This window comes from Anolis sagrei, chromosome 6 (genome assembly GCF_037176765.1).
Source record: "Anolis sagrei isolate rAnoSag1 chromosome 6, rAnoSag1.mat, whole genome shotgun sequence".
Taxonomy (NCBI): Eukaryota; Metazoa; Chordata; class Lepidosauria; order Squamata; family Dactyloidae; genus Anolis; species Anolis sagrei.
The window spans coordinates 50,142,237-50,150,961 of record NC_090026.1 but is presented as its reverse complement, the minus strand read 5'-3'; positions in this window follow the sequence as shown (position 1 = coordinate 50,150,961).

The following is an 8,725-nucleotide window of genomic DNA, read 5'->3' as shown; positions in this document are numbered from 1 at the left end:
TCCAGTCCAGCTCGGAAGTTTCAGTACCCACCCTGTAAGACAACACATATAAGATGACCCCTGACTTTTGAGAAGTAGTCTTATACGCCAGAAAATACAGTATGGCAATAAGCAGCCTATGAATGTGGCCCAACACAAAATCATAAACGTACTTGAATCATTCACATTTATTTTGTAATTATTTTTGTATTTTGATTACGTAGTTCTCAAGCACAAACTTTGTAGACCAGAATGGAAAGGAATGGAATAATGCTACGTCTACAAAGATCAAAATGTTATCCGTAATTCCCATTATACTTGCAAATGGCTCAGCCAGAAGAGAAGCCCCCAGTGGTGCAATGGATTAAACTAGTGGTTCTCAATCTGGGGTCACCAAATGTTTATTTATTTATTTATTTATTTTATTATTCGAACTTATATGCCGCCACTCCCCTGGGGCTCGGAGCAGCTTACAAGAACAGGCTAAAATCTAACACAATTTAAAACAATTTAAAAACAGCAATATCAGAGATCAAAGCCTGTCGAAACAGATATGTCTTACATGCCCTGCGGAAAGCTGATAAGTCCAGCAAGGCACGGACTTCAGGTGGCAGAGTATTTCATAGTGATGGTGCCACTGCTGTAAAGGCTCTGCGTCTGGTTGCTGTTAGACGCAAGGTCTTGACACTGGGAATTTCCAATAGATCTTGGTCCTCAGAACGGAGGGATCTCTGGGGTTGGTAGGGGGTGAGGCGGTCCCTCAGGTACATCGGCCCCAGACCATGCAAGGCCTTAAAGGTGATTACCATCAATTTGAAAGTGATCCGGTGCTCAATTGGTAACCAATGCAGCTGCAGTAAGATTGGTGTTATGTGACATCTCATTGCAGTTCCTGCAAGAAGCCAAGCAGCTGTGTTTTGTATCAACTTGAGCTTCCGGCTCACCAACAGAGGAAGGCCAATGTAGAGGGCGTTACAGTAGTCCAGTCTTGAGATGACTGTAGCCTGGATCACCATAGCTAGGTCGTCCCTGGACAGGTAGGGGGCCAGCCGTCTAGCTTGCCGGAGATGAAAAAAGGCGGTTCTGCTAACGGCGGAGAGCTGGGCCTCCATCATCAGCAGAGGGTCCAAAAGGACTCCCAGACTCTTTACCAATGATGACGGGCGTAGCGCCTCGCCATCCAGGGTAGGCACCTGGATATCTCCACTGCCCGGTTGACCCAGCCGTAAGATCTCCATCTTTGCTGGATTCACCCTCAGCCTGCTGGCACGCAGCCATCCAGTAATGGCCTCGAGGCACTGATGGAAATAATCGGGTACAGAGTCCTGTTGGCCTTCCACAAGCTGAGTGTCATCAGCGTACTGGTAACACTCAAGCCCAAAACCTCGAACCAGCTGAGCAAGTGGTCGCATATAAATGGCCTACAACTCCCAGAAATCCTAGCCAGTTTACCAGCTGTTAGGATTTCTGGGAGTTGAAGGCCAAAAACATCTAGGGACCTCAGGTTGAGAACCACTGGATTAAACCCTTGTGCTGGCAGGATTGAAGACCGACAGGCCAGAGGTTCGAATCTGAGGAGAGTGCAGATGAGCTCCCTCTGTCAGCTCCAGCTCCCCATCTCACAAGGATGGTAAAACATCTGGGCATCCTCTGAGCAACTTCCTTGCAGACGACCAATCAGGGGCAGCTCAACCCATTACGCAAAGTAAGCATTTGCAGTATAGTTGATTTTGCCCAGGGGCGCTCTTGAGGTGCTCTTGGGGGAAAATAGACCTTGACATATGCAAGTTGTAGTTACTGGGATGTATAGTTCACCTACAATCAAAGAGCATTCTGAACTCCACCAATGATGGAATTGAACCAAATATGGCACACAGAACTCCCACGGTGAACAGAAAATATATATCAGTGATTGGTTGGGGGGGGGGGGGGCAAAATACTGTTTGCTTACCGTTGAAACCTACCTAGGGCTGCCTCTGCGGCCAATTCTCTCACACCAGAAGCGACTTACAGTTTCGCAAGTTGCTCCTGACATGAAAAAAAAAAAGGCCAGAAGACCTGCAGCGCATAATTAGGATTATTATGCAAGGACTTTTCTTCTGCTTAAATGTGGTGGCATATATCATAAAATTATGCACTTGCTTTGTTTTGATCATTAGCTATTGTTAGTGTTAGTGTATTTTGTGTGTGGTCCAATACATTTCTTCTTCCAATGTGGCCCAGGGAAGCCAAAAGTTGGATATCCCTTCCCTAGAAAATGCTGCAAAAAAGTTGCCAAAAGCCAGATATGACCTGAAGGCACACACAAAAATTTGGAACATAACATGATGCTACAGGTATTTCCTTATCAGCACTGATTTTCCTTTCTTTGTTGTGATACCTGGATGAGTAGCAGCCCCCTTCAATAAATGAAAAAAGCCAGAGTTAGTAAACAAAGGTGTTGTCCTAGGGATATTTTCTCATTTCTTTCAAGACTGCTTTTTGAACACAACTATTCATCCATCCCATGGGCACTCTTGTTTATACAAAGACTGGAATTCTTTCCAGCTTCCAGCTTCTTTCCTACTGCTCACAAACATCTCCAAATTCCCTTAACTTGCTCAATTCTCTGTGCTGCAGGGATCTTATCAAAACAACCCCAAGAACAATCTCTGAAACACAAACTTCACATGATAAGATGTTTTTTGTTATTGTTCTGGATAAAGTAATTTCCTCAAAATGTCCTCAGTATCTAGGGGGAGTGTGTGGGAAGGAATTCTATTATGCTTGTAATTTCCTCAGTAACTATAGGACTCCACCTACTACTATTAACTACATGTCCCCCACATCCTGAAGTGGCCAAGTTGAGGTCAGCATGATGCTCTACAGCTCATGTGTCAAAATCAAAGACTGTGGGCCGAATCTGGCCTGCCATGACATTTATGTGGCTCTCCAGATGATGGCTACAACCCTTGCATTCCTCATCATTAGGCATCATGAATAGACCTGATTGTAGCTGTGATGCAATAACATCTGGAAGGCTGCAGTTTGTTCTATTTAGTTAAGATAGTGGCATTGGAATTTGGATACAAGGCTTGTGATTATGGTGCATTTCTCAACCTCAGAAACACAAGTGCTATTGGGTTGCAACTCCCTTTATCCCCATGGCCATAATCAAAAGTGATGAGAGTCATTCAATAACATCTAGGGACCCAAGCTGGGTAAAAACTAAACAGCACTGATCACTATCTATATAAATAAAAATGTAATGTTTGTTTGAGGGATTAACATAACCCAAAAACCACTGAATGAATTGACACCAAATTTGGACACAATATATCTGTCAGGCCAACGAGTGACCATCATTCATAAAAACACTGAAAAACACAGCAGAAGGCATTTAAAAAGCAAAAAAAAAAACAACACACATTACAATGCACGCGCAAAACTACATATACATATGTGTTTGTGTGTATATGTAGTTTTGCGCATGCATTGTAATGTTTTTTTTGGCTTTTTAAGTACCTTCTGCTGTGTTTTTCAGTGTTTTTATGAATGATGGTCACTTGTTGGCCTGACAGATATATTACACACACACACACACACACACACAAAACACATATACACAGACTGGGCCACAGCAACACGTGGCAGGGGACGGCTAGCTGAGATATATATATATATATATATATATATATATATATATATATATATATATATGGTTGACAAAATAACTGCATAGACAGATAGACAGAAGCAAATAATAGTACTACCCTCAGCCACAAAAATGTTTCTAGAGTATAACAACTACTTTCAAATTAAGTACCACATAATTAAACAAGAAATAATACTTTCAAGCCAGGAACAGAAAAAAAATCAATTTTTGTTACATAGTGTAATCTATCTAATGCACGAGATGGATCCTGAGGAAGCAGAAGATACATAACAGTATCAGTGTGTCATTGTTCTGTTTCGTCTATATGTTTATGCCTGGGAAAATTCTTATTCAGTTGTTGATTCTTAAAAATGGCATTTATCAATAATTCACCCGAGAGCCAGGTTTTTTAATTGTGTGGCATTATCAGTAAAGAATGGAACAATCCCTAAACTCAAAATAGGGGCTGGTAAACTAAAGGATGCACATTTTTCATCAGCATTCCAGTAAGGATTTTGTTCTGCAGAATAATACCAATTTAAACAATAGGTTAGAATTAATTGAATTAATACAACAGTCTCTCTTTCAACGTAAGCATAGTATAAACTTTGAAGAAACATTTTAGTGTAAACCAAACAGTTCTATTTTAAGTCACCCTGAGGGTTCTTGATATAGGGTTGGTATAAATCAGTGGTTCCCAACCTGTGGTCCATGAACCATCAGTGGTCCACAAGCTGCCCTGAGTCCTCCCCTCCCCGGGGGTTGAGAAGCGTGGGGTACAAATGTTTGAAATAACGAAATAAATAAGAACAAAAAAAATGGTCCACGATCTCACCATTACTACACCATTGCATCAAAACTGGTCTCGCAAAACCCTTTTATAGTGTCGAGGTAACCAGAATGTCAGGAGGGGAGAGGCTGACTACCTACAAAAAATTACTACTACCACATCAACTCTAGATTATCAAATATGTTTTTTATGTGGGCAAGCAGATGGTGACTACTGGATTGCATATGTTTTGTATCAGAAACTAGAGCTGATGTGGTCTATTCAATGCAATTTTATGAATCAGCATCCCAAATAACCAACCGAATCTAAAGTTGACCACAAACTGATTAGTAACCATTTTGGTACTAATGTTGGGGAGTGTCCCTGGTCAAAGTGGTCTCTGCTCAAGTGGTCCCTGGTCAAAAAAAGGTTGGGAACCACTGGTATAAATAAACTTGAGGTTAACAATAGACGTAAAGTCTATCTCTGTTCAAAGGAAAAGTGGACACTTTGGTGAATGAACTAATTTATTGATTACTAGCTGTCCCCTGGCACGCGTTGCTGTGGCCCAGTCTGTGTATATGAGTTTTGTTTGTGTGTAAATGTGTGTGTATATATTTGTGTATAAATATATATGTGTGTTTTTGCGCATGTATTGTAATGTATTTTTTAATCTTTAGGCTTTTTAAATCCCTTCTGCTGTGTTTTTGAGTGTTTTTATGAGGGATGGTCACTTGTTGGCCTGATAGGTGTATTGTGTCCAAATTTGGGGTCAATTCGCCCAGTGGTTTTTGAGTTATGTTAATCCCACTTGAACTGCCATGGCTGTTGCTATGTATGGAATCCATTTGTAAAAATAAAAAACATGCAAAATAATAAGAAAAAATAACAAATAATAAATAATAAAATTGATGAGGTTGATAAATAATTATATAGTAGTAATAATAAAATACTATATATACACACATATACACTAGCCATCCCCTGCCATGCATTGCTGTGGCCCAGTCTGTGTATATGTGTTGTGTGTGTGTATGTATGTGGCTTTGCGCATGCGTTGTAATGTATATTTTATTTTTTTTGGCTTTTTTAGTCCCTTCTGCTGTGTTTTTCAGTATTTTTATGAGTGATGGTCACTCGTTGGCCTGATAGGTGTCTTGTGTCCAAATTTAATGTCAATTCATCCAGTGGTTTTTGAGATATGTTAATCCCACAAACGAACATTACATTTTTATTTATATAGACTAGCTGTACCAGGCATGTAGCTGGGGGGGGGGGGGGGGGGGCTCGGGGGGCTTCAGCCCCCCCCCCCCCGAAATTTTCATGGTGGTTCGCGAAAAGGCCTTACTGGTGCATTATTTAAACTGTTATGTTTATTCATATCATGATCTGATCACCATACTCAATATATCCCATATGCATGGGGGTATTGGGATAATGATACAAAAGGTTTGCTAGGCTAGACCCTCTTTCACTCAGACTCAGCCCCTCCCCCGAAACTCATCCCCCCCCGAAACCCCCCCTGAAAATTTTTTTAGCCCCCCCCCCCCGAAACGAAATCCTGGCTACGGGCCTGAGCTGTACCCGCCACGCATTTCTGTGACCAATCTTCCCTCTCTCTTTCTCTCCTTCTTTCCCTCCTTCCTTTTCCCCCTCTTTCCTTCTTTCCCTTTTTTCTTTCCTTCTCTCCTTCCTTCCTTCTCTATCTCTTTCCTTCCTCCCCCCTTTTTTCTTTCCCTACCTCTTTCTCATCTTTCTTCCTTCTCTACCTCTTTCCTTCCTTCCTTCTCTCTTTCCTTCCCCTTTTTCTGTATCATCATTTAGCTTTTCACCATTTCGCTTTTTTGGGTTTTAAGTCATTTCCGCTCTTTTTAAATGAGTGATGGTCACTCATTGGTCTGTTAGGGATGTAGTGTCCAAATTTAGTGTCGATTCATCCAGTGGTTTTTGAGTTAAGTTATTCCCACAAATGAACATTACATTTTTATTTATATAGATGGTCTCAAACCAGAAGTTTGAAATGTTAAAATATTAAAATCAGAGGTTCAAGCATTTAAAGCTAAAAGTCCAAGATATACGCCCAAAGTAATGGGCTTTATATTTAAAACATATCCATGACAAGTCTAAACCATGGTATATACAAATGGAATCTGCAGCACAGTTTACAAATTACACTTAATTAAAACCTGTAAAAAAAAGTATTAAAATGTGTAGGCTAAAACATTCTCCACTAAAATCATCTTACTTTTATAGCTGCAACACAAAACTAAGACATTATTAAAGTGATCCATTATTCTCTATCTTCTATTAAATATTTTGAATAGCATTTATCACTTCTGCCTGGGATATTCTGAATAATAGGAGTAATAAAAGCAGATCGAATGTCCCTTTAGAAGTGAAAATCAATAGCACATGCCTGGCAGTTTCTATTTCCTCCAAACCACATGGGCAAACACGCTCATGGTGCGGATGCCTGCAAACCAACCCTTCCGTAGTGCTGATGGGAAAACGTCAAATATGGCCAGGGTAAAGGATTTCCTGAATTTGGGAATATCTAGCTTGAATAAGAAACTTTCTAGAGTAAACAGCCTGATACTATTTTTAATTTTTGGGTACCTGCCCTTTTCTCTCAGATAATGACTCTGAAAACCATTTTATTTCAGCCACATCACTGAGTTTGGTGACAACTCAGTTTGGTGACTCAAAACAGCTATTTAAATGGGCAGAAAACATCCATTTTCAAGAGATGTTCCTGGTTTGCTATCAAGCATTTCTTGCTTTCTCCAAAGGGTTTTAATGCCAGAATCGATTGGAGGTTTTTTTCTGGGGTGAGTTAGCGATTTACAAAAATAGGGGCTACTTATTTCCCACAGTAAAGTGTAATATATATCAACAGCTTCTGTATAATAAAACTAATTTCTATCACAGAGCATATTGTCCCATTAACATTATCCGTGTCAGTATTGACGGGGACTTGGTATTTCCAGTTCACTGTCCTGCAGACATTCGGATCATAAATCATTATTAACAATTCAGGTACCCTGACTGGGTTTGTTTTGACGTGTGTTTCTCATTCCGCTTTAGCGCCTTCATCTGTTGATCTCTCCTACCTCTTCCAGAACCCTTTTCAGGCCTCTTCTACACTGCTATATAATCCAGATCATCAAAGCAGACAATCCACATCTGCCTTGAACTGGATTTTATGAGTCTACACTACTACATAATTGAGTTCAAAGTCGATATTCTGGATTTTATATGGCAGTATAGAAGGGGCCCCAATCTCACTTTAAGTTTCTCAGCAACTAAAGAAGCTGTAGTTCTATGATTTTTTCCCTTTGGCGGCTGTATGTCATAAAATACGAGAGTTGAATGAAAAGTAATGCCTCCAGCTTCGTAACTCCTCAACAGATGGCAGTACTGGTATGTGGCAAGTATTGACTTGTTCAGTAGACTCTTCTCTACAGTTCCATTTTGGCAAGAAGCCTTAGTATTGAATGGTTGTGTTGTTAAAGTGCGAAGTATGGAACCCTGCACAGACGGTCGGTCAATGCGACTTAAACAACGTGAAGTCATTGAATTCTTGACAGCAGAAGGTGTCACCCCAAAGGAGATTAATCAGAGAATACAAGCTGTTTATGGTGATTTTGTAGATGTGAGTACTGTGCGTCGTTGGGTGAGTAAGTTTAAAGATGTTGAGGTGGGAACATCTGACTTGCATGACAAACAAAGAGTTGGATGTCCCGTGACAGCAACCACTGAGTTTCACAAGCAAAAGGTTGACAGATTTATTCAGGATTATCATTGTATCACTCAGAGAGAAATTTCAAGCATAATCGGCATTTCACAAGAACGTGTGGGTCACATTATTGTTTTGCTTGGCTATTGGAAGATCTGTGCACGATGGGTTGCGGAAACAGAGTGTCGACTTCTTCCGTGATGGCTTCAGAAAACTTGTTCATATTTGGCAGAAATGTAACCAATTGTCTGCTGGTTATGTCAAAAAATGAGTAGTGGTAGTTAAAGGGCACATTCTAAGGATTGGGTTGTTCTAGGTTATCTGGGCTATATGGCCAAGTTCTAGAGGCATTTTCTCCTGACGTTTCACCTGCATCTATGGCAAGCATCTTCAGAGGTAGTGAGGTCTGTTGGAAGTAGGAAAATGGGTTTATATATCTGTGGAAAGACCAGGGTGGGACAAAGGACTTTTGTCTGCTGGAGCTAGGTGTGAATGTTTCAACTGACCACCTTGATTAGCATTTAATGGCTTGGAAGTGCCTGGGGGAATCTTTCTTTGAGAGGTGATTTGATGTGCCTGATTGTTTACTCTCTGTTTTTGCTGTTGT